Source organism: Amaranthus tricolor, chromosome 10 (genome assembly GCF_026212465.1).
Source record: "Amaranthus tricolor cultivar Red isolate AtriRed21 chromosome 10, ASM2621246v1, whole genome shotgun sequence".
NCBI classification, from domain to species: domain Eukaryota; kingdom Viridiplantae; phylum Streptophyta; class Magnoliopsida; order Caryophyllales; family Amaranthaceae; genus Amaranthus; species Amaranthus tricolor.
In genome coordinates, this window is record NC_080056.1 from 13063818 (window position 1) to 13091470 (window position 27653).

Below are 27653 nucleotides of genomic sequence, written 5' to 3' on the forward strand. Positions count from 1 at the left end.
ATGTACATTCTAATTCTAATAATTAAAAAAATATGTACAACAACAAATCACATTTTTAACAAAATACACATAAATCAAAACAATTAACAAATTATCAATATAACTTTGAAAAATATCAAACTCATACAAAATATAAATAATAATGTAAAACTCCCTAAACGCTAAAAATATGAAAAACAAAAAAAATTAGTATCAATAGAAATTACCTTGTGTATCTAGATGAAAAACAATTACAATGTGACCTACAATGAAATAAGAAAAATAAAATTACTACACATAACCATTTTTTCCAAACAAAAGTAAAAATAAACTTAAAAAAAACCATTAATCGAAAAATGTACCTTGAAGAGAGAGCAAATTCGTGGGTTTCAAAGTTTAATGAAGAAAATTTGTGGGTTCATGAAGAACATAGTATGGAAGCAAATTCGTGGCCTTGAAGAGAGAGCAAGAATAAGAGAACAATGAAGAAGAAGAATTTCGTGAGTTATGAAGTTTTGAAGAAGAAGAGCAAGTTTTGAAGAAGAATTTCGTGAGTGAAGAAAGCAGCAATGGGGTGAGGAAATGTCGTGGCTGGGTTATGAGGAAATGAAGAAGAAAGAGCTTAGCTTGTACAATAAGAATGAATAAAACAGTAGGGCGCGTTTTTTTTTTTTTAAAAATGGTTATGTGCTGCGGCTTTCACAAAACCGCAGCATATGTTAACTTAAATGCCGTGATTTTTTAAGAACCTCAGCACATAACCATTTTTTATTTTTTTTAAAAATTCAAGTTAGACTACATCCTTCGGTTTTGAGGAGAACTGCAGCATATACTCTATTATTTTTTTTAACTCGTTTTTTCTTTCCATTTTATGCTGCTTCTTTGATAAACCGCAGCATTTTTTGCGTAGCATATGAACTTTTTTCAACTAGTGTTACGGGGGCTTCATATGTCTTTCTCTTCATATGCCCGAACCATCTCAGTTTATTTTCACGCATCTTTGCATAAAGAGGCGCAACCTCTGACTTCTCTCTGAAATTCTAGTTTCTTATTCTATCCATCATTATGTGACTGGACATCCACCTCAGCATACACATTTCTGTAGCTTCCATCATGTGTTCAAGCCTCTTTTTTACTGGCCGACATTCCATCCCATACAACATAGCAGGCCTAATAGCAACTTGGTAAAATTTACCTTTTAATCTACTAGGAAACTCCTATCACATAGCACCCCAGTGGCTACTCGCCACTTAAGCCAACCCACTTGTATACGGTTAGTAACATATTCATAAGTTTTGTTTGGTGAAACATTACTTTGTTTCATAAGTTTTGTTTGGTGAAACATTCCTTTGTTTCATAAGTTTTGTTTGGTGAAACATTACTTTGTTTCATAAGCTTTGCTTGGTGAAACATTACTTTGTTTCATAAGCTTTGCTTGGTGAAACGTTACATTGTTTCATAAGCTTTGCTTGGTGAAAAAAATTTATGATGGAAATCATAAAGTGTTATTTTTCTTAATAATTAATTAAGAAAAGATAATAGAAATCTATTCATGTGATCATCATGGTTAATAGGGCAATGAAATTTTATAGTATGGAATAAAAGTACTACAATGTCAGGATTTATATATTATATATAAATTAAAATTGCCAAGTATACATTAAGTATGTGTTTTATCGAATATTGATTGATTAAAGTATGATTATGTTCTATATTTGATGGAATTAATTATTAATGAGACATGTTTAAAGAAAGTGATTAATTTTGTTTTATCATGTTGATAATTGATGTAAATATCACAAAAGATTATTGGAAATATAATGCAAATACAAATAAAACAAACCGATTTGTATTTCCCTTGTGTGGATGGCAATGGAACTCCTTGCTTTGTAAATCACCAAATGGACACCATGAATATAAGGTTGCGACAATCAGAGAAGTCGCTCGGAAACTTGATATGAGTGGAAGGCGTTCATGCACTTTCCTATTGTGATATTTCTCCCACAAAAGGTGCTTGGGATGATAAAATGAAATTCACAATGAGATACAATCTACACAACAAAATCCTAGCACAAGGAAATTGCAATAGTAAATACAAGTGTTGTAGTAAATTATAAACTTTAATGATATTAAGAATTAATTACTCTCTCAATATTATCTCATGAAAGGAAGAACAAGAATAAGGGTATTCTTAAGAGAGAAATCATAAATTATATGAAATTGGGATGGAATGTTCCATAGCATGCAACCTCTATTTATAGTACTATGCATCAAAAAATACCCCATTTTGAAACAAAAGTGTTTCACCAAGCAAAGATTATGAATCAAAGTAATGTTTCACCAAGCAAAGCTTACGAACTAAAGTAATGTTTCACCAAGCAAAGCTTACGAACTAAAGTAATGTTTCACCAAGCAAAGCTTATGAATCAAAGTAATGATTCATCAAACAAAACTTATGAATCAAAGTAATGATTCATCAAACAAAACTTATGAATCAAAGTAATGATTCATCAAATTCTTTGAGGCATTTAATTTGGACTTATAATATATTTATTTAGTCACACTACTATACTAAGTATGTAGTATATACAAATCTAGGTCTATATACTCTAAATGTTCAACAATCCTCCCCCATTTAGAGTATAACAAACCTCCTTCTTCCTTTACACATTAAGTATATAATTACGTTTCATGCATCAACGCTAATATCCCTACGGATTGAATTAACACCTAGTATAAAACACTTCACAAGCGATTGAACTAGAATGATGTCCCTACGGATTGAATCAACTAGCCCATCCAACCACTTGAAGGTTAAATACACACAAAACCAATAACACATTTTCAATTACCTTGACACATTATATAGGGCCGTGTCCATATCTATTCATAAGTTTATCATAGTCGGATATGCCAATCTTGACTACTTGAAGTGGCCAAAACTTCAAACTTATATAGGTAGGTTCTCACCACGTAAAACATATCCCCGTGATAGGATACCACCAAGAGCTCTTCAACCCTTGACCTTGAGAACTTAAGCGACTACCTTGTCATCACGGTCTAAAGCAACTATGGGTCATTCATCCTTGTTGCTTTCAAAGACTTTAAAGGACTTTACCACATTGAATTCAAGACACAATGCTACTTGTGTGTGAATTGGGACTTTCCTTTAAACTTTATTGACATAAACCAATATCAATTGACGCTTGTTCAATTGAAACCTTACTCATGGCTTTAGTGAAAAAATCAGCCAAATTGAACTTGGTGTTCACATAGTCAAGAGTTATGACCCCATGAATGATAAGATCTTGCACTAGACTGTGTCTAAGAGCAATGTGTCTCGACTTACCATTATACACTTGACTATAAGCTCTTCCCAAAGCCGTTGTGCAATCCGAATGAATTGCCACCGGTGAAATTGGCTTTGGCAACAAAGGTATCTCAAACATGAGATTCCTTAACCACTCTGCTTCATTTGCCGCCGAGGCGAGTGCAATGAATTCCGCAGAAATAGTGGAATCTGCTATTACCATTTGTTTCTTGGAAGCCCATCAAATGGCACCTCCCCCATAAATAAACACCCAACCACTAGTTGAAGAATTATCCTCTTCACTAGTGATCCAACAAGCATCAGAATAACCTCCAAAATAGGAGGTTCACCACTATAAATTATACCATAATTTATGGTTCCTTTCAAGTATCGTAATACTCTCCTTATCGCCAACCAATGTTGGGGACCCGGGTTACTAGTAAATCTACTCAATTTACCAACCGCAAATGTTATGTCCGGCCTTGTACATGTCATAACATACATCAAAGATCCAATAATCTTTGCATACTCTAATTAAGAAATTCGTTTTCCGGTATGCTTGGTAAATTTCATACCTTGCTCCATGGGCTTGAGATTGGTGTCGAATCTTGCAATTTAAACTTATTAAGCACTTTATCAATGTAATGAGATTGACTAAGCTTAATACGACCACCATTTCTTTTGATCTTTATGCCTAAGATCACATCGGCCTCCCCATATCATTTATTTGGAAGGTTTTAGACAAAAAATCCTTTGTCTCTTGGATATGTACTATACTAGTACAAAAGATGAGCATGTCATCCACGTATAAGCAAATGATAACTCCATTTCCATGGTTATCAAATTTGCTATAAACACATTTTTTCGCTTGATTCAACTTGAATCCAAAGGACAATATAGTTTCATCAAACTTTTGATGCCATTGTTTTGGTGCTTGTTTAAGTCCATATAGTGACTTAACAAGTTTACACACCTTATTTTCTTGTCCTTTCAAAACAAATCCTTCGGGTTGTTTCATGTAAACTTCCTCATCTAGCTCACCGTATAAGAATGCGGTTTTCACATCCATTTGATGGACCTCTAGATGATAAATTGTAGCCAACAGTACCAACAACTTAATGGTGGTTATTCTTGCAACTGGTGCATATGTATCAAAATGATCAATACCAAGCTTTTGTCTAAAGCCCTGTGCCACTTAACGGGCCTTGAACTTATCAATAGTTCCATCAATTTTCATCTTCTTGCGAAAGATCCACTTGCAACCAATTGGTTTCCAAGTCGGTGGGAAATCTACTAATACCCAAGTATTATTCCCCGTGATGGATTGCATCTCATCATGTATTGCCTCTTTCCAAAAGGCACTATCTTGTGATGCCATAGCATCACTAAAAGTCAATGAGTCTCTTTCCACATTAAATAAATATGGAACACTAGAAGTAACATTATTCTAGTACCTTTGACCAATCATCAAATTTCTTAGTGCGCATTTTTTTTTGAAAATGACTTTTTATTAAACATCTCAAACAAGAGATTAATAACGTTTTATTAAACATCTCAAACAAGAGATAATTTAATCTTTTTGTCTAAAACTTAGACAAATGTTTGTGGATAAAATATTATCTTTATTAATTTACACTTGGAAGTTTAAAATTACCTCCCCTATTTGTAAAGATTCAATCACAAATAGAAATGACAATTCTTTGTGATTTAATTCAAAATTGAATTTCATACATATAATTATGTATAATTTGTGAAAATTTCTTACATTATTACAAACTAGTAATAATAAATAAATTATTAAACATTATGCAATTTATTTACCATAATATACATTTTATGCTTAAGGCATAAAATACATTATCATACCACTTGATAATTCACATGTCTTAAAGGACACAATTTTATAAATAAATACTTATAAATATTAATCACTTTATAGTTTTTAAAATAAATCAACTTGTCACATATAATTTATGAATAAATTATACACCATCTATTTACTAATATGGATCAAATAAACATACCAAAATTATTATTACAAACTAGTAATAATAATTTGATTTATAAACATCATGGAATTTTAATCACCATAAAGCATAATTTGCAAAATCTATGCAAATTAATTTATTCTCTTATATAGAATAACATTTATTTCATAACTATTTTCATAAGTAATGATAAAAACAACCGCTTACTTATAATTTCAACATTGTTGAATTATACATAATAATTTAAATGTAATTATTATAATAATGGTCCAACCATATTAAATTTAGATTTAATATGTTTCATATACACAAATATGTATATCCATATGACATAAAAATTCTACCCCTTAATCTTCGTTATAATATAACTAGATTGACTTAGGTAATAACATAACTCATTTGAGTATTTCAAAATAAATCATTACCCCCTTTTTTTTTTATAAAGAACTTGGGTAAGAAAAAAAAATATGTCACTTTAATTTTTTCTCATCATAAGATACTTGACAAAAGTCAATAAATATATCATTTACTTATAAGTAGTTATTTACAAATAACTACCATAACTAACCACAAAAAATGGTTACATCAATAAAATTAATACTTTATTTCATAATTAGAACAATAAAATAAAACAATTACAAATCTACAAACTGAGATTAATCAAAAGTATGCTAAACAATATTATCATACCTTTGGTTTTGATGCTTAAACACAAATTGTAGCATTTTAGAGTTTATAGAGTTTGTAGAGTCTACACTTCTAGTCTTCTACCCATCATACATCATATCATATCATATTATATAATATTATAAAAAAACTGAAAATTTCACATGGCGAATTTATAGTTTTGCCAATGTAGCATTTTATAGGTTAAAATGTGATTGTGTGATATTCAAAAGATTTTATTACATTAATTATGATTTAAGTAATAAATGTAAGTTTTCAAAAAAATTTATTAGATCATATTAATACTATAAAAGCACTGAAATTTCCACCTGGCGAATTTATAGAGTTTTGCCAATGTAGCATTTTATAGGTTAAAATGTGATTGTGTGATATTCAAAAGATTTTATTACATTAATTATGATTTAAGTAATAAATATAACTTTTCAAAAAAATTTATTTGATCAAATCAGAAAAATTTCCAAACGACGATTTTATAGAGTTTTGGCAAATAGAGCATTTTTACATGTTCAAATGTTATTGTCTTATATTCAAAAGATTTTATTACATTAATTATGATTTTAAATATTAAAGACAAGTTTTCAAAAAGATTTTATTAGATCAAATCATTCAATCATATTTATATAATACTATAAAAAAACGGAAAAATTGTAAATGACAACTTTAAAAAATTTTTCCAAATGAAAGCATTTTTTAGGTTAAAATGTGATTGTGAAACATTCAAATCATGTTCACTATAATATGCAATTACATCTTTCTTTAAAATTTTTATTTATAAATATTTTCATACTAATAAACTTCGTGCATTACACACGTATTTGTATACTAGTTTTGAAATATTTTAATATCCCTATTCGAGAGAGAGAAAAAGTTGAAAAAAAAATTATGTACTAGAGAAGAAGATTTGGTTAGAATTCCTTTAGTTGACAATTAAAAGCCCCAATTTCAAACCTTAATTATTAATGTAGACTAAATTTCTTTTGAAAGAATTGTGAACCCTATTAATGGCAACACGATTTTAATCTTTGAGCTCTAGTACCTACGTTTGGTCCGGCATATCGGAAGCGTATCCAACATTGATATTTGTACCGGCCGTACTTGATACTGGTGAAGAAAAATGGGCAAGTCTAACATTGAACACAAATATAATGGCCCGAGTAAAAACGACCCGAATATTTACATATTAATATAAATTTTGGGATAGTAATTCGGAGAATTAAAGGTTAAATCGGTCTATGGATCATAAACGTTCAAATAATTGAAAATAATGTTCAATAAAACTCCACATCGAAAATTAGAAATTTTACAACTTGAAAACTGACCTCGACAAAATATAAATCAAAGTATATCGAGACTAAACAAGTACTTGAACAAAAAGCAAAACATAACTTAGATCCTAACAAGGCTAATGAGATAGTGTATCACGAGGTTTCATATAAGTCCATCTCACTTGCCTTTATCCTAACTTGTTAATCAATCTGCTAGTCGTCTACATGACAACATCATTACACGTCAGAAACATGTTAATCCTCAAGCTCAAAACGATTAGTGACCCCTTATAAATCGAGGTCCCATCAAAAGACGAACATCAAAAACCCGTATTAAAACGTACACATGCATACGTGTCATATCACACTATTTATGCTCATTAATTACCACAATCACAAAGGTTCATACACCAAATACTATAGCACATGAGTATCAAATATGGCATCTTCTGCCGCTTTAAGTAGTTCCAATAGAAAAACCAATATCACTATTGCGTCTGAAAGACCCTAATTATCTCAGATACTTACTTTTGTGAATGTTAAAGTCTGAATATAAAACTATACGGTTCCAGTAATTAGCATCGCTTTCCTCTAAATTATGTTCTGACTTTTGACAGTTTATAACATTGACGACGAGTTATGGCTTTTATCAGCAGCTCGTTGCTTTCCTCTGAAAAAAGTGAGAAAACTATAATACGGGAATAATTTGTGTTGTCCTTTCATTAACTCCAACCAATATTTATATAATACAAGATGGTAACCGTAGAATTAGTAAGAAACCGTCACCAAACCGTCACAAAAGATAATGAAACTGCTGAAAGTGTGATAATGTAACCGTCATCAAATATACCAAACCGTCACCAAAGATAATGAAACTGCTGAAAGTGTGATAATGTAACCGTCACCAAATATCTGATGTATACCGCGGAGTGCACATATCCTCAATACCCCCCTCAAGTTGGAGCATGGGGTTCAAAAATGCCCAACTTGGACATAAGTAACTCAAATTGGAACTTTCCGAGAGCCTTAGTGAAAATGTCCGCCAATTGAGAAGAAGTAGAAACATGAGATGTTGTAATCAAACCCTCGGAAATAGCATCCCGCACAAAATGACAATCAACCTCAATGTGCTTCGTACGCTCATGGAAAACCGGGTTTTTGGCAATATGCAAAGCAGACTCACTGTCACAAAAAAGGGGAATAGCTTTGGGATGATGAACTCCCAAGCTCAACAACAAACCTTTCAACCATTTCAACTCACAAGTAATGGCGGCCATAGCCCTGTATTCTGCTTCAGCAGATGATCTAGAAACCGTATGCTGTTTCTTAGTCTTCCAAGAAATTGGAGAATGCCCAAGAAACACAAACCAACCTATCAAAGACCGACGAGTGAGAGGGCAAGCCGCCCAGTCAGAGTCACACCACCCCTGTAAAGAAAGCTCACTGTCTGCACTCAACAAAATACCTTGTCCAGGAGTACCTTTCAAATACCGAAGTACACGCATGGCAGCCTCCCAATGATCAATGCGAGGCTCCTGCATAAACTGAGACAAAATATGCACCGAGTATGCTAAATCTGGGCGAGTTACTGTAAGATAAATCAGACGACCCACAAGCCGTCTGTAAGGCGCAGGATCGGAAAGGCGATCTCCTGTAGCTAGACCTAGTCTGTGGTTTTGTTCCATAGGAAAGCCACAAGGTTTCGCCCCAAGTAAACCGGCCTCAGAAATAATATCCAACGTATACTTACGTTAACAAAGAAACAAACCTTGTGAACTTCTAGCAACTTCAATACCCAGAAAATATTTCAAACAACCCAGATCTTTCATTTTAAAACAGTCACTAAGATATGCTTTGAAAACACCAGTGGCAGCGGAATTATTACCAGAAATAATGAGATCATCAACATATACTAAGACATTTATTTGAACTGTGCCTTTAGTATAAGTGAAAAGAGAGTAATCAGAGTAAGATTGTAAGAAACCATACCCTTTCAAAGCAAAGACCAACTTAGCAAACCAACAACGAGGGGCTTGTTTCAAACCATACAAAGACTTGCGAAGACGACACACCAAGGACGGATCAGAACTCTCAAAACCAGGAGGGAGTTTCATGTAAATCTCCTCATCAAGATCACCATGAAGAAAAGCATTGTGAACATCCATTTGATGAAGTTCCCAATTCTTAGAAGCCGCAATAGCAAGGAAAGCGCGAACTGTAGTCATCTTAGCAACGGGAGCAAAAGTCTCATGATAGTCAATTCCGACCTGCTGATGATTGCCCAAAACAACCAAACGAGACTTCAAACGTTCAACTTCGCCATTAGACTTGAACTTGGTTTTGTAGACCCACTGGCTACCAAGCGCACGCTTACCCGCGGGTAGATGTTCCAAAGTCCAAGTTCCATTGTCCTCCAAAGCCTGTATTTCATACTGCATAGATTTTTGCCAATCCAAGGATTTCATAGCCTCTTTAAAAGATTTTGGTTCCTTGTCAATCACAAGGGCTGCAATAAACTTCCTATAATTCACAGAATACTTATGACAATGTATGTAATGTGCCAGAGGATACGGATTACCTGAAGAAGCATGATTAGACCGAGTGTTTGAAAGAGACGGATTATGAGCAATGACGGAATGAGTAACAAATGGTTTCCCAGAAGGATCAACAAAATCACGGAGCAAAACCGAGGGATACTTATCCCGAAAACCACGACCCAAAGGCTCCGGAGAAGAGAAGTCAGTGGTAGGCTCAGGGGACAATGAAGCAGTGTTGTCTGGCTGCTGTGGCTGCTGATCAGCAGCTGAAGGAGAGGAAGACGCGCGCTCCTGCAGTAGTCCATTACCTACGCTCGGGGAATCTGTAGCGTATGGAGCTGACTGCTGCGAATGTGGCTGCGGCAAAGGAGAAATAGCTGGCTGCAGACTGTCCGCATCTAAAGTTTCTAAAGTCTCAAACTTCAAAAAATCATCGTGAACAGGAATAGGTCCATCAAAAGTATTAGGATCAATATGGACATCTTCCGGGGATCCAAAAGGGAACACATCCTCAACAAACTTCACATCTCGGGAAACAAAAAACACCTTTGAATCAAGATCATACACTCTCCAACATTTCATACCGTAAGGATAACCCACAAACACACACTTTCTACTACGGTTAGCAAATTTATCGCCATGAGTTTGCTGATTATGCGCAAAACACAAACACCCAAAAGTACGTATGGCATCAAAGGAGGGGGGTTTGTTAAAAAGGATTTCAAATGGTGTTTTGTTGTGTAAAAGTGGAGTTGGTGTGCGATTAATCAAATGAGCAGCGGCAAGGACACACTCCCCCCAAAAGTAAATAGGTAATTTGGCCTGAAATCTCAAAGCTCGGGCAACAGATAAAATATGTTTGTGTTTACGTTCCACTCTCCCATTTTGTTGAGGCGTACCCACACAAGAATGTTGAAAAATTATTCCAGTCGCATTGAAAAACAGAAACAAACAATTAAATTCATTACCATTATCACTTTGCACGATTTTAATTTTTTGATTAAACTGACGATCAACCATTGCAACAAACATCATAAACATTTTAAATACCTCTATTTTATCAAGAAGTAAATAAAGCCAAACTGCTCTAGAATAGTCATCAACAATCGTCAGAAAATAACGAGCCTTACAAGAAGAAACATGTCTATACGGCCCCCACAAATCACAATGCACTTTTTCAAAAATCAGCAGTTCATACTTTTTTCTACTTTATCCTCAATAAAAAGCCTCTCATTATACTTTTTTTTATCAGCAGTTCATAACATATTTGCATAATCACTGATCAAGATCATGTAATGTTCTAAGTTATTAAATTTGCATTTAAAAATGTAAACATAAATTATGCATGTGATAAATAATGAAAAATTAATTGATGGTGGATGGAATCAAGATCAGAAGAATTTGACACCAAATAAAAAAGGTGTAGTCATGAGAGAATTTGATTGGGTTAATAAACGATAACTAGAATTATAGTTTGGATAACAAAGATACTTTCATGGTGTTCTTTCTAAAGAAAGCAACTAATGTTGACAAAAACAAAGGGAAAATGGAACAAATTGAATCATTTGTAAGATCCAATAAAATAGTAATTAATATTCTCAAGCCTCATACATCTTCAAAAAAATGGTGTGAAAGTAAATAAAAAAAAAAAAAAGAAAGAAGAGTGATATGAAAATAACGATTGCAAAGTGTGAGCATCATTATTCATGACCTAGAAAAACAGTCATCCTACTATTTCATGATTTTTCTTTCTCCTAAAAGTTTATCTTTCAACCTAATCTTACTAACAATGACCTCTTTTAAAAGGTCATCATCTTATCTCTCTTACCTTTTAATTTTATCTACCTCATAATACTTTCTCTCACTTATTTTATCTATTTTTTTATTTATTTTCTTAATAATTATATCTTCATGAACAAGATAAATTTATTTTTAAAAAAATTAAATTCATTTGTTTAAAAAAATATATATTATTTGAATTCTTTTTTTTTAATATTGAATGATTTTTGTGAGATTTTATATCAAAAGAAAGAGGTAGGAAATTAGCAAAAAAATTATAATTTTTGAAAATATTTCAAAAAATATGAAAATTGATCTCATTTTATAGATTTCGAAAAAATAAAACCGTTGATATATTTTTTTGAATTTTTTAAAATTTATTTTTGATCAGAAAATAGCTATTAAGAAAAATTTATTTTTCTACAGTACCCAATTATATGGCGACACATGGGACATGGTTTGGAAAAAGAAGAGACGACCAGTTGCTTGAAGAGATCATATCTTGATCCAATTGCCCATCCTTTTCTATGACTCACCTAATTTTGGGTCACTATTAATAGAAATTTTACCATAATTTGATCATATAACCTCTAAAAAGATCATCAATATGAATGCTCTTAAGAAATTGAGACTTTATAGGGTATGTAAAGAATATGCAAATCAAAATAGTTAGAGTTTCTCGTAAAAAAAGAAGGTTGTCAAAGTAATTTCTCAAAAAATTATGATGTATTTTGAATTTAAATATTTTTTGTTTGATTTATACTTTTTGTTCATTGATTGAAAGAAAAGATGTATACAACACACACTTAGATGATGATGTTGAAAGTAATAATAAGAATTTGGAAGATGAAGACGTTGAAAGTAATTTGCATAATGTATTTGTTATATATGCTCTACACTAAAAATACAAGATAATCATATCTACGTCCATTTCAAGTTTTTTATTGGAGCCAAAACTACTTAGTATTGTGCTGATGAAAAACTTGAAAAAATAAAATTTTAATGATATTTTTGTCTTATGGTATAAACCATAACAAAACAATACAATATATATGTATGTTTTTTTATGTATATAATTAAGTAAATTGTTTGAATAAAAAAACAGTCATTTTTTAACAAATACACAGTATAAGTTTTAATTCCCAATTTGTAAATATTCATACACATTTGAATATGTATAAAATTAAAATCTTTGAAAGTCCTATATTGTAAAGTATAATTTGTTTTTCGCATTTACAAGCCTATTAAAATTAATCGACATGGAACTTTTAATTTTCAAATTACATCTTCATTACCACTCGTTATCTAATTTTTTTTTCTTTTCATTGGTTTTCTAAAAAGAAACATACTGCTCAATTAAAAAAAAAACCAACAATTATAACATTAAATAAGAATAAAAAAAAAAATTACCGTGAATAATACAATTTTTTATTAATTTCTCTACAATAATATAAACTTTTGATTAACTATAAGTAACACAAACTTAGGAGTTTTTTTTTCTAGAATGATACTAACTTTAGTTTATTAACTAATTTTCTAAATTTTTTTTTCATATACTCTCCTATAATTTGATTTTAAACGTGTTAGGGATATTGTAGAGAAACTCCCCATAAGTTGATATCATCCATAATTAATCAAAAGTTGGTATTATTATAGGGAAATAAACAAAAGATTGTTTTATTCTGATAATTTTTCCTAAAAAAAGTGATGGAATAACCAATTTTAGTAGATTGATGATAAATTAGGGAGCATGAATCAAACCTTGTTTAGCCTGGTCTTGATCCCTTCTTTCTAAGATTTGATATATGAAATTAGCTTATGTAATATGATTTGAATTTGCTGGCAGTTGGTACACACACCAGAATGTGGTCATGGTTTGGATAATAGTCATGCTAGATGAATCCATTGCTAAAAGCGTGCTTTCATACAAAACAACAAAGCAAGTTTGGGTAGAGTTTGGAGAAAGGTATGAACAATGCTCCAATGCACAATTCTCTCTCTACAAGAAGAGTTATACAAGCTAGTCCAAACTCTTAATGTGAACATAGCTAAGTTTTTCACCAAGATTAATACACTATGGGATGAATTGGATAGGTTCCCTTAAGTTGATTATATACTAGCTCATAATGCAAGGCAAAGCTCCTAACTCAAACTCATATACCAATCTTATAAACTTCATTTATATTCCTAAAACTCAAATTAAACTCCCAAAACACTACTCTACTAAATTTAAATCAATTTTTTATTATCACTTTCAATATCAAACTTATAACGTCAAGTTATAACAAGCTTTAGAGTTGTACTTATTACTCTATCTCTAATTCTTAACCTTTATTAAATTCTAACTCAAACACGACCTAAATTCTAAATTCTCTATACATAATCAATTCTAATTTAATCTCCGGTTCATACAACATAGTAGCACACAAATTGTGTTATACCTCATATTCCTATAATGAAGCTATAATCAAATTATGACATCATCAAAAAATAAAACTCATTATATCAACAATAACCATGATTCGTTTTACTATGCTTAACACATCATTCTAATACCAAAAATTTGAATCCTCAATTTTTAATGAACACAAAGAACACTACCTCCTCGTTTCAGTGGGACGGGTGGTGTTGGCCACCACCACGTGTTGAGGGCCTAGCAACGTTGGTTGTCCCTTTGTTTGTAGTCACGGTTTAATGGGCTGGTTGGGGTTATCTCCTCTTTGTTGGTTGTTGGGCGGGTGTTCTTGTTCATTAGGCGGAGGCGGGCTTCCTCGGAGAAATGGATAGCGGCTCAGTCATATTTTAGACTAGTTCTAGCGTTAGGGCTCCCTAGGATTAGGTTATTGGTGTATTTTGGTGGGTCTTCTTGTCCCCACCCATGGTGTACTTTCTTATTGTTATTTTTGGTGGGCCGTCTTGTGGCCCACACATGGTGTATAATATTTTTGTTCTGGATTTCTAGGTGTTTAAGTGAGTCGGGTTGTGACTCATCTACAAGTGTATGACCTATTAGGGCTAGGTGGTTTGTGCAATACCTTTTGGTATGGTCCAGCTGTGTATTGTCAGTTTGCTCACTATCCTTAAATGGCGCTCCACGTTTTTTGTTTTTTCAATGGTTTTTCCTTACAGGATTTTTTATATCAAAAAGGTGCATTAGATGTCCCTTATAGGATTTTTATTATTAAAAAAATCTACTTACAAAAAAAGAACAAAACCAATACAATCTTTATAAATTGTGAGCATACAACACCAAGTTTCAATCTTATTGCTACATGAACTTCAAGATTTCTATTCAATCACAAGAACTAAATCCTTTGCACATATAAAAAACCCAACAATAACCATTGACATGTTCCTAAGTCCATGTTAAAGCTTACAACACCAAATTCTTTATCCACTTCTAATAATCTTGCTCAATTAGTTGCGTCACTTTAACACACAAATCTCCTACTTAAACTCATCTTTGTATCCCAATTTATAATTCAATACATCAAAATATTAAGTACACTCTAGCTTATATCCTAATTTCTTATTCCAAGTGAACCCATCAAATACCAACTCACTTTATAACTAATGTTGAAGTTTCTACTTAATAATCAATTACCAAATACAATTCGTTTTCAAGCTATATTTACGTTTCAATTCTAAACACATTCATCCAATACATCATTATTCTTCAATAGACCAAGAACAAGGAATTTTATATTTCAACTTAAAACAAATTCAACACAAGCAATACTTATATTCAATTTCCAGTTAAATCATTTTGACATTTAATAATATATTTCAAGATACAATAATTTTTAACATGAACAAGTAAATCAATTTCATTCCCCATTCATTCAAAACATTCTCAATTAAAACCCCAACGGAAACAAGACTAACTAAATCTCAACTTTCAATTCCAATCATTAAATTCATAATTTAATGCTAATAATATCAAACTTTCTATAATTTACAAAAAATCTATCTACATAAGTAAATTAAGCTTAATAAAGTTTATCTTGGTGGGGTCAAGGGTGTACCTAAAGAGAAAAATTTGCAGAGATGAAATCTGCTTCTGTTTGAGTGTTGATATCTAGGTGGAGTTTGCCCATAGCCTCAATGCAGGTGGAGCATTGTGAGTGATTTTACTTGGTGAAAAGTATGTAGTCTTGGTGGGAACTACTGTAATGGGTCTTGGTTGGAGACTTATCTGGATGCTTCGTTTATACATGAGCTAAGTGTCGATTTTGGGGCTTAAGAATGGTTATGTTTCACTATGGTTAATTGATGGGATTGTTCGTTGAATACGAGTTCTCGTCAAGGTGAAGGTTGTTGATGGTTTGCTGAATGCAAGTTTACGAGGCACGCAGTTTGTCGCGTGTCGCGAGTTTGGGTGCTGGGCAGTTTTTCCGTTAAGACATGTGCCACAATTTTCATAAAGCAGTTTTCTTTTAATCTATTTTCTTTGTACATGAGGTTTAATATAAAAACCCCTCCCTAAACTAAATTAACTTATTTGAAAGAAAAAAGCTAAAGAGAGAAAGTGAGCCACTTTCATATTGTGTTCTATATCTCAAGTTTATAGTGAAATTTATTCTTGGTGCCCCGTAAACGCTACTATCACACCGATAGTGAACCAGGTAGATTTCTTGTGCTAATTTCTTATTATTTGCCTATAAATTTCTTGTTTGTTTCATTGTTATATGATCACTTCTTCTGCTATCGCACAATAATTGGCATCAAGAGCTCAAGTTTAAATCCTATGAGAGTTTTTTTTTAAGGGAAACAATGGTGGGAGATTCAACAATTTTAGAATATGGCTGATAAAGATGAAGGCTCTGGTGAAACAACAACAGATTTTTAGTTGTGTTGATTATTATCATGTTATTGAAGGTCAGTTGGATTCACGAGCCAAGAGGGTGTTTTGTTGGGTACAAGGATGGTGTGAAGGGTTTAGGATCTATTCACTTTCAGGGGGACGGATCATTTTTAGTAGGGATGTTACTTTTAATGAGAGCACCATGTATTCCAAAAAGAACACAAAGACTTCTAATTTGAGAAGGATAGCGGAGAACTTATTGGAGACAGATAGGCTGCTTGAGGTGCATCAGCCAACCATTGTTGATTTACCTCGGGTAAATTTATTGATGATGATGCTGAGGTTCCAGTGCCAGGTAATCCTAAACTTGAGATTACTCTTACTTTTCCTAAATTTGGGGTGGAGGTGGAGCGATTTAATTAGGGGTCATCTAGTCGATTTAACACTATTCTTTAGATGTCTAAACAAGTTATCAAGAAGCCTATTAGGTTGATTGAAGAGATGGAGGGAATGAATTGTTGTATTAAGGAGTTGACTGGTTATGCATTAAATTTAGCTGATGATGTAGAGTCATTTGAGCCTACCACATATAAACAATCAATTAGCTGCAGTTAGTCGGCACAATCGTTTGCTGCAATGGACGAAGAGATGTTGTCTTTTTACTAGAGCATAGTATGTCAACTAGTAAAGGTACCGAAAGGGAGGAAGCTTGTGGGGTATAAGTGGATTTACTTGAAGAAAGAATACCCATCAGAAACTGAGAAAGTGCGTTTTCAAGCTAGGCTAGTTGCTGAGGGATTTAATCAGGTAGAAAGGGGTTGATTTTGTGGAGATAATCTCACCTGTGGTTTGACATACTACTATACGTGTGTTATTGTTTATTATAGCACACTTTTATCTGGAAACTGAAGCAGTGGGATGTTGAACCGACTTTCCTTCATGGTTATTTTAAGGAGAAGATTATGATGAAGCAGCCTGAGGGATTCGAGGTTCCTGGAAAGGAACACTATGCCGATAGATTGCTCAAGTCATTGTATAAGCTTAAGCGATCCCCCTGATAGTGGTACAAAAGTTTTAATTCTTTTATGATTTTGCATGGGATTGATAGGAATTCATATGATTGCTGTGTGTATTATAGTAAGTTGGATGATGGTTCCATGATTTATCTATTGTTATATGTTGATGACATGCTGGTTGCAACAAAGTGTAAATCAAATATTCCTAGATTAATGGAGCTACTTAACTCGGAGTTTGATCTGAAAGAATTGGATGCAGCTAAGAAGATATTAAGTATGGAGATCTACTGGGATTAGGCTAGAGGTAAGCTTTTCTTGACTTAGAAAAGCTATTTTGAGAAGATTTTGTCTCTGTTTGGGATGGAAAAATCAAAGCTTATAAGTACACCAACTATTATGAGCTATAACTTGTCTTTATCTATATCACCTTTAACTAAGGAGGAGTTGTCGTATATGTCTAGAGTTCCTTATGCCAATGTTGTTGGCTATTTGGTGTATGCTACGGTTTGTACTAGGCCGGATATTGCACATGTTTTTAGTGTTGTTAGCAGATTTATGGCTTGACTTAGGAGGGAACACTTGCAAGGGGTGAAAAAGATTTTTTTTTCTATTTGAGAGGGACAACTTATATTGATCTTGTGTATGAGAATAGTAAGGAGTGCTTGGTGACTGGGTATAGTAATTTTGATTATGCAGCTGATGTGGACGCTAGGATGTCTGTGACCGGGTATGTGTTCACTTTGGGTGGTTTCATGGTTGGTTGGAAGTCTACATTATTGTCTTTAGTTAGTTATCTAATATTGAAGCTGAGTACATGGCTTTAACTTCGTCAACTAAGGAGCCAATTTGGCTCGAAGGCCTTGTGGGTGAACGGGGTATGCGCAGGATTTTGGCACAGTGTATTGTGATAGTTCAAGTGCCATTTGCTTAGCTAGAGATCCAGTGCAACATGATCAGACCAAGCACATTATTGTCAAGTATCATTTCTTACGAACTGACAATAGGGCTAAGGTGGAGAAGATTAGGACTGCGGATAACCTTGCTAATTTCTTCACTAAGTCTGTCCCCTTCAATAAGTTTAAACATTGCTTGGACTTACTGAATATTGATTATTATGTGATGTAGTAGGTCCTTAAGGGAGGTGTTGCAAAACTCCAGGAGGAGGGTGTTGATGTTTACGTGGAGCTTGCCCATGAGCTCTTGATGTAGGTGGAGCGTTATGAGTGTTTTTACTTGGTGACAAGTATGTGTCTTGGTGAGACTATTATGATGGATCTTCCTTGGAGACTTATCAAAATGCTTGGTTTATGCATGAGTGTTGTACGACAGCGGAAGCAAAGATCGAAAACAATAATGAAACAATAAAGATTCAAACAAACAATAAAAAAAATCACATCGAGAAATTAACGTGGTTCACCATCAACGTGATAGCTACGTCTACCGGCACTGAGAATAAACTTTTCACTATAAACTGGGAGATTACAAGATGAACACGAGAAACCACAACAATGGCTCTCCAAGCTTTTTCTCTCTTAGTTTTCCTCACTTTGTGTTTTTTATTGCATCCTCTTTTAATTCTAATTACATGGAGCCTTTATATATTATACCTCATAATTAAAAGAAAATAGGGTTAAGAAAATACAAGAAACCGTCAAAAACTAAGAGTAACCGGCCAAAAGCGAGCCAAGAAACCGCCATTACGCGAGCCGCAGAGTGAGATCAGAAGCAACTCCGCGCCCCGCAGTCTTCTACGCACCCCGCAGAATGGATCAGACAGCTCTCCGCGCCCCGCGGACCTCTCTCTGCCTGGCGACCTGCGTTCTTCCTGTTCGAGTCACACTGTATTTCAACAATCTCCACCTTGACGAGAACACGTAGTCAACCACTACCTCATCAAGCCATAGTGAAGCAAAACCATTCTCAAGCCAAACCCGATGCAAAGCTCAAGCATAAGCCATACATCCCGATAAGTCTTCAACTAAGACCCATCTCGATAAGTCTTCAACTAAGACCTATCACATACTCGTTTCCAAGTATAAGAACTCATAACGCTCAACTAGCATCACAAGTTCACACATAATGCTCCATCTGCATCACGAGTACACGAGGCAAGCTCCACCTTGAGGTTGTGCACACCTCCACCTGTGAGCTCCCTCACACCGCCCCTAAGGGCCTATGCTAATGAATCCAATATAGTAAAGAATCTACTAGGACTGTTAGACCATCCTACCATCTTTACCTCTATCTTCATGTACGTGCATTCCGAATGAAATCTGACCACACTATGCTTCTCCCGAACATCAAGTACCTGATCACTAAACACACAATCGTAATACACAAAAGCCAACCAAGGTTGATCACAAAGAACCATCACCGAGATCAAGACATAATCAAACTCAGCGAACACAACCCAAGCTTCAATCGATATAACAAAACACTTAATATCATTCCCGTACATAAGAAACACAACAGCTGATCCAAGCAAACTGTAGAGAGAACAAATCTCTACCTGCCAGTGCCCCCACCCAGGTTGAGTCACAAACCTACAAATGACACTTCTGGCATGCGCAAAACAAGTAAACATCACAGCATACTTCAAACACCGAACCATTATTCTAGACATGTAGACCAACTTAGCCTCAAAATGAGGTGATGTAATTGAGCTAAGTAACACTACCAGTCCATAAAACAGTTCCCTCACTCTGCTCATACGTAATGTCATAGCAAGCCACTGCGCCGCTCACTATACTCTACAATGTGCTCATAAGTTGGAGGTCCAAGTGACTCCACAAAAATGGCTACCAACCTTGCCAATCCCACAAGGTTCAATGCATAAACTTCCACACTTATAGCAACCAAAATAACACTCCCTACAGCCAACCTATTAGACTTCTCGAGAACACATATAGGCTTTTCTTGAAACGCTTTAGATCGGCGGAATGTTCCCTGTACTGACTCCTTTAAACTATCCACAGAGATAAAGATAGCACCAGAAATCACAGTCAGAGAGATACTTGGGGTAGCATCAACACCATCTATCTGGGGTCGAACAGAAATGGATGAGGAGTTAACCTCATACTCCACCTCAAACTCGGTACCACTATCACCATAACCAGTTGCTGCAAAATACACAACAACACACCAAAGTCCTAACAAGACTCCAAATATGAGATAGCACGATACCCTACTGAGCCACACCACACACATACTGGGAACCTCTAATCCCGTGTGTAAACTCCGATCAAACAAACTAATCCAGTATCTACTCAACAACCAAGTACCAAAGAGCATGCATAAGACTCTCCTTAACAAGGTCCAATTTGCTATTCTTGTAACACCGTCCTGCAATGGTGTTATCCTATAGGTATGATGCCACAAAATACCTAAAACACAGAACATAACAAATCCACAAAACAAACTATCCAAATGTAGCCAACTAACCATCTTACCATACAAGTGATCATGAGCTTCAATGCTAAGCTCACACCCGTGTTTAAACCCAAACACACAATGCTTGTCTTCCTCAAGGTAGGCATCCTTGACACTTGTAAGACGATTCTCAATGGACAATTCCAGCCCTCTACTTTCACCCATATGGCCATGCCTATCATAATTCGTCATCTCCTGGTGACAAGTAGAAGCACTAACAGCAGAACTAAGCAGCGTAACACCCTAAAAGACATACAGGGATTTCACCTTGACACCCTTAAGTATCAAATCCGAACCCTTAAAGAAACTCACTTCCCCATTGCTAAACTCACCCTTGAGCCCCAAATCATCTAAGGTCCCAAGCGATATCAAGTTCTTCTCCAATGCAGGAACATGCCTCACCTTAGTCAAAGTAACCCTTCTCCCATCACTAGTCCGAAGTCTCATGGAACCAATACCTACTACTTTAAATGGAGTACCGTTAGCAATCGTAACTGAAGCCCCAAAACAAGACTCTTAAGTATCAAACCAGTTCCGACGAGGACTCATATGGAACGAACTACCAGAATCAAGAATCCAGCTATCAACCAAATCATTAGACTCAACACAACTAATCAATGCTAAATCTTCCTCCGAATCATAGCTCTTGTTATGTTTACTTTCAACTACTGTGGCATGAGATTTATTCTTTAATTCTGGACATTTAGACCTAAAATGTCCTGGTTCCTGACAGTGATAACATATTATGGTCTTAGTGTTACTAGACCTATCTCTACTATTACAAGTATCCGACCTAGCACCGTTACTATTGTTAGACCCCTTATTCTTTCTAGAATTTTTAGCTGAGCTAACAACTAACCCACTGCCATAATTCTCATTATCACCTGTCGCCTTTTGACGCAACTCCCTAGTATAAAGTGTTGCCTTCACTTCTTCTAGGGTCAACGATTCTTTGCCAACCACAAAAGACTCCACAAAGTTCTCATAACTATTCGGTAGAGAAACAAGCAATATTAACGGTGCATCCTCATCATCTATCTTAATTTCTAAATTACGCAAATCTAGTAAAATAGAATTAAGATTTTCTAGATGATCCCTTAATGGCGTACCTGACTGCATTCTGAGACTAAACAACCGCTGTTTCAGTAGTAATTTGTTGGTTAAAGATTTTGTCATGTATAGTTACTCTAATTTTAACCATAATTCTGCGGCCGTCTCCTGATCAGCAACCTCCGTGATGATATGATCATCAAGACTTAGTAAGATGGTAGAATGAGCCTTTTCTTCCATCACTACTAACTGTTCATTAGTCCATCCGTTTCCAGATCCCGACGTAGACGCTGCACTCTTTGGGATCAACGGACGCCAAATCTGCAACTGCTTTAATAACGCCTTCATCTTAATCTGCCATAGCCCAAAGCTATTTTTCCCATTAAATTTCTCAATCCTTATTGTAGAATCTCCTACCATTGTTTCCTTCAAAAACTCTTCCTAGGATTAAACCTGAGCTCTTGATGCCAATTGTTGTGCGACACCGAAAGCAAAGATCGAAAACAATAATGAAACAATAAAGATTCAAACAAACAATAAAGAAAATCACACCGAGAAATTAACGTGGTTCACTATCAACGTGATAGCTACGTCCACCGGCACTGAGAATAAACTTTTCACTATAAACCAGGAGATTACAAGATGAACACGAGAAACCACAACAATGGCTCTCCAAGCTTTTTCTCTCTTAGTTTTCCTCACTTTGTGTTTTTTATTGCATCCTCCTTTAATTCTAATTACATGGGGCCTTTATATATTATACCGCATAATAAAAAGAAATTAGGGTTAAGAAAATACAAGAAACCGTCAAAAACTAATAGTAACCGGCCAAAACGTGCCAAGAAACCGCCATTACGCGAGCCGCAGAGTGAGATCAGAAGCAACTCCGCGCCCCGCGGAATAGATCAGACAGCTCTCCGCGCCCCGCGGACCTCTCTCTGCCTGGCGACCTCCGTTCTTCCTGTTCGAGTCACACTGTATTTCAACAATGAGCTAAGTGTCGATTTTGGGGCTTAAAATTGGTTATGTTTCACCATGGTTTGTTGATGGGATTATTTATTGAATACGAGTTTTCGTCATGGTGGAGATCGTTTATGGTTGGTGACTCGAAGTAGAGTCTTAATTATGGAAAGTATGAAGGACAAATTTGCGGGTTGCGATTGTTATGTTGTCTTGCGAAAAGTACCTTAAAAAGTTACTGTTTCGAGAATTGGAAGTTCGAGGGACGCTAGCTAGGTCGCGGATGGCGACAGTTGCTGCAAAAGTTTCTGGATGGTGTAGCAAGGCAGGTCGTGGGTCGCAACTTTGGTCACTGACCGCGAGTTCGTGAGGCATGTCGTTTGTCGCGTGTTGCGAGTTTGGGTGTAGGGCAGTTTTTTTGTGAAGACGTGCACCAACTCTGTAAAACACTTTTCTTTTATTCTAGTTTCTTCGTCGGGAGGTTTAATATCAAAACCCCTCCCGATTCTGAATTAGATTTTTAGAGAAGAAAAAGCTAGCAAGAGAAAGTGAGCAATTTTCATATCTTGCACTGTAGTCTCAAGTTTATAGTAAAATTTGTTCTTGGTAACATGTGGACGTAGCTAAAGACAGACAGTGAACCACGTAAATTTCTTGTGTCTATTTCTTATTGTTTGTTTGTTAATTTCTTGTTTGTTTCATTGTTATACGATCACCGTTTTCGCTGTCGCACAATACTGAGCATACATATGACTTGAGTTGAAAGGATTTAGAGATTTAGGTAAACCGTAACTTAATTTAGTATCGAAAGATTGAAGAACAATTGAAAGTTATTAAAATTAAATAACATACAACGGAATCTTTTAATGAACATAATGATTAAGTAATATATTGATAAAGTGGGGGAATTCGAAAGGGAATTATTATTTGTCGCCACCTTTTTCATTTTATCGCCACCCCTCTAATGAAATTACGATATTACCCCTGAAGTTAAAAAAATTACAAAAATGCCACTTAACTTAAAAAATGTTTAAGAAATGTAAATGGCACTTAATAACATTGTTATCGCTTAATAACATTATTATCGAAACTATATATATTGAATTTTTAGAGGCGTTATTGTAGTATATTCGAATTCAAACACGGTACCTTCTCTCTAAAAACTCTATAAAAACACTACGTTAAGTTAAACAAGCTAGAACTCTACATCGAACATCAATGGCATACCAAGACGAGCATGATAACGATTCGGTAAGTAATTAACCAGTTTGATTTTTGGCTTGCAAAAAAAAAAAATTGGGATGCAGTCGCACAAAACGTGCGACTGGACCTATGCTGAGTCGGACGTTTTGTGCGACTGGTTTGTGCGACTGCAATCCAATATTTTTATTTTTTTATTTTTTTTGTGTTTTTCAATTTCGAAATTTAAAATATCTTGCATGTAATTAATTTATTGTTTAAGTTGTTGTTAATTAATATATTTTAATTTATTATATTATAATAATGTTATTATAATAATTAGTGTAGTAGTGTTGAATATTTAAAATTCAAAAATTTTAAAAAATATATATAACCAGTCGCACAAAACGTGTGACTGGAATTTATTTTTTTTTTAAGTTTTTTTTTGTTTGAACTTCGAATTATAAAATTTATTTTGTTTAATTAAATTATTTTATTTTAATGTATTATTGTGCAATAATAATGGTATTTTATTTTAATTATTTTATAGAAAAATTAATTATTCTGATTTTTTATAATTATTTTTGAAGTTATTATTATTTTGATATATTATGATAATGTTATTATAATTATTATTTGCAGGACTTTGAAAATTTAGGGGATAATGTAGATTATTCTGATAGATTTGTTACCGATAGAGAATTTGATTCTGTAGATAATTTACATGCTTGGGCTAATGAGATAGCAGTAACAATTGGTTTTCAATTTACACGTGCTTCATATAAAAAAAAAAGGGCGTTCTAGAGTGAGTCTGTACTTAAGATGTCACCGCTACAATAAAAGAAGGGTTGATTTTTATAACTTAGACAATGTTGCCCAACCTGGTTCCAAAAGTAGGGGTTGTGGGTGTAAATTTATGATTTTAGGAACTAGTCGTAACCCAGAGGAAAGACCTTGGACGGTTAGAGTGTTTCCTAGTAAAAAAGGAATACATAACCACCCCTTCTTCATGTACAAAGATGGTCAAATAAGAGTAAATAGGATGACTGTGGATATCAGGCAGCACATACGAGATCTAAGTGCAACTGGCATGCAACCAGCATTTATAATGTCTTCAATTAGAAGAAATGTTCCTCGTTTTTATGCTAGTATGAATCAAATTTACAATGTGAGACAGTCAATCAGGAGAGAAGAGATGGATGGTAAGACTCCTCTTCAACACTGTCTGTGTATGGCCACGGAGCATAATTATGTAGTTTGGACGGACTTGGATAGTGAGGGTCAGTTGACTAAATTATTGATTGCGAATCGAACATCTATCTAGATGCTACGTTCGTGGCCCCATGTTGTGTTGATAGACACAACGTACAAAACGAATAAGCAAAAGTGGCCCCTTTGCGAAATCATTGGAATGACACCAACAAATCATAATTTCTTGGTTGCATTTTGTTTGATGCGAGATGAGGCGGCTGTGTCTTATTCTTGGGTGTTGGAGAGGTTGAGGGATATTTACGGGAGAGTCCAAACGCCCGATGTAATCGTAACGGATCGGGATGAGGGTTTGTCTGCAGCTATTCATGCTGTCTTTCCAGGTAAGGAGGTTTTAATTATTAATTATCGTCGATCTATATATTATATATATCTCAATTAATTTTAAATTTATGTTTAATGCAGATGTACGACATCTATTATGCGTATGGCATATTGGCATTGACGTGGAGAACATGGTTGATAAATTGTGTGGCGGCAAGAAAAATCAACAGAGGCAGATATTCAGGCAAACAAAATGGAACCCCTTGGTTAACAGTATGACGATCGCCGATTTTGAAAACAGATGGGAAGAGATTGTGTCCACTTGGTCGACTAGGAACCGGAGGGTCGTGCGATATTTGGCTGGAACATGGATTCCTCACAAAGTGGTATCAACAGGTAACACCCAGTACAATTCATCAGACATGTCCTGAAGTCTGATGATTGAATCCAACGTCTTCTTCCGAGCACGACATTCCGAAATCAGAGGGGTACGCTCCGATCCCTCAAATATAACCTTTGCTACGTGCCCACCGTAGCTGGGTATTAAAGTGGTATCAACAGGGCCCCGGGGCTGGGGTAATGTGATCAACCAGTCCGTGTCCGCCGACTGCGAGTGCCTCCTCCCCCGTGGAGCCGCATCCTCAGCCTGACTTACTCCTGCCTGATCAGAAGTGCCACCCGAGCCCTGCCCTCTAATCCTGAACTTACCAGCATAGCCTCTTACGCTCGTCCAATCAATAGGATGACATACAGACTCATCCTGACCAAGAGACTTTTCCCGACTAAGAGACTCGTCGTAATCAGTATCATCGTCACCTGGGCCGACCGTATGACTATGTAGGCTACTCTGGCGCTCAAAGCAACTACGCACTTGCTCTAGGGTACTTGAACGTTGGGCCTGACTGTGTATGGCCGCCTGTTCTTGCCTTGCTCGCCTTGCAGATTCCGTAACTCCCCTCTGAGTAAAGTTGGCCTAGATCTATTGTCGCTTAATAACCCTCTAAAAAACCCTTTTCCCTTACCTTGATTTCCAGTCATTTACTACAATTTTCATATTTTAAATAAGAAGACATTCCAAAGTTAATTTAATAAACACTTAGAATCATATAAATTAAAAACAAGTAACAACAAAAATAATTCACAATTACAAACAATTAAAAAATTATTATATTCATAAATATTTAAACAACTAAAATTTAATAAATTAATTACACTAAATAAATTCATTCCAAATAAAAAAAATAAATAATTAAAAAAAATTAATTTAAAATTCTGATTCCAAAAAAAAAATAAAAATATATCTATATATATATATGTACCAGTCGCACAACCCAATCGCACAAAATGTGCGACTGGGTTGTGCGACTGGGTTTTTTATTTTTATTTTTTTTTTCCTTTTTCGATCCAATAGTAAAAACTACTTCTTACAATAACATTATCATAATACATTCTATTACAACATTTACTAAATAACATTAACTAAGAAAATAAATTAATTAAACACAAGAAACTCTTTCGAAATTTTAAAAAAAAAAAAATTAAAATCGATCATTAAAGTCGCACAAAACGTGCGACTGTACAGTCGCACAAAACGTGCGACTCTGATGAACCGATTTTTTTTTTTTCTTCGAATGATTTAAAATAAAACTTCTTAGAATAACATTATGATAATACATTCTATTACAACATTTACTAAATAACATTAACTAAGATAATAAATTAATTAAACATAAGAAACTCTTTCGAAATTTTGAAAAAAAAATTAAAATGGGTTCATCACAGTCGCACAATACGTGCGACTGTGATGAACCCATTTTAATTTTTTTTTTCTTCGATTGATTTAAAATAAAACTTACCTCGAATTTTTGTTGACGACGTCGATTTCAAAGTTTTAGCTCCGATTAATTTTATGTGAAGAATTTGAATTTATGGAAGTGATGAGAGTGTTATTGAGTGAATTTGAAGTATTTTTATAGAGGTTTTAAGGTTAGTGGCATTTTCGTAATTTTTTTAAAATTCTAGAAACAAATTCGTAATTTCATTCGAGGGGTGGCGATCAAATGAAAATGGTGGCGACAAATAAGAATCGGGATTCGAAAAAGTAGTACCTATTAAGGTGTGGACCATAAATTTGAGT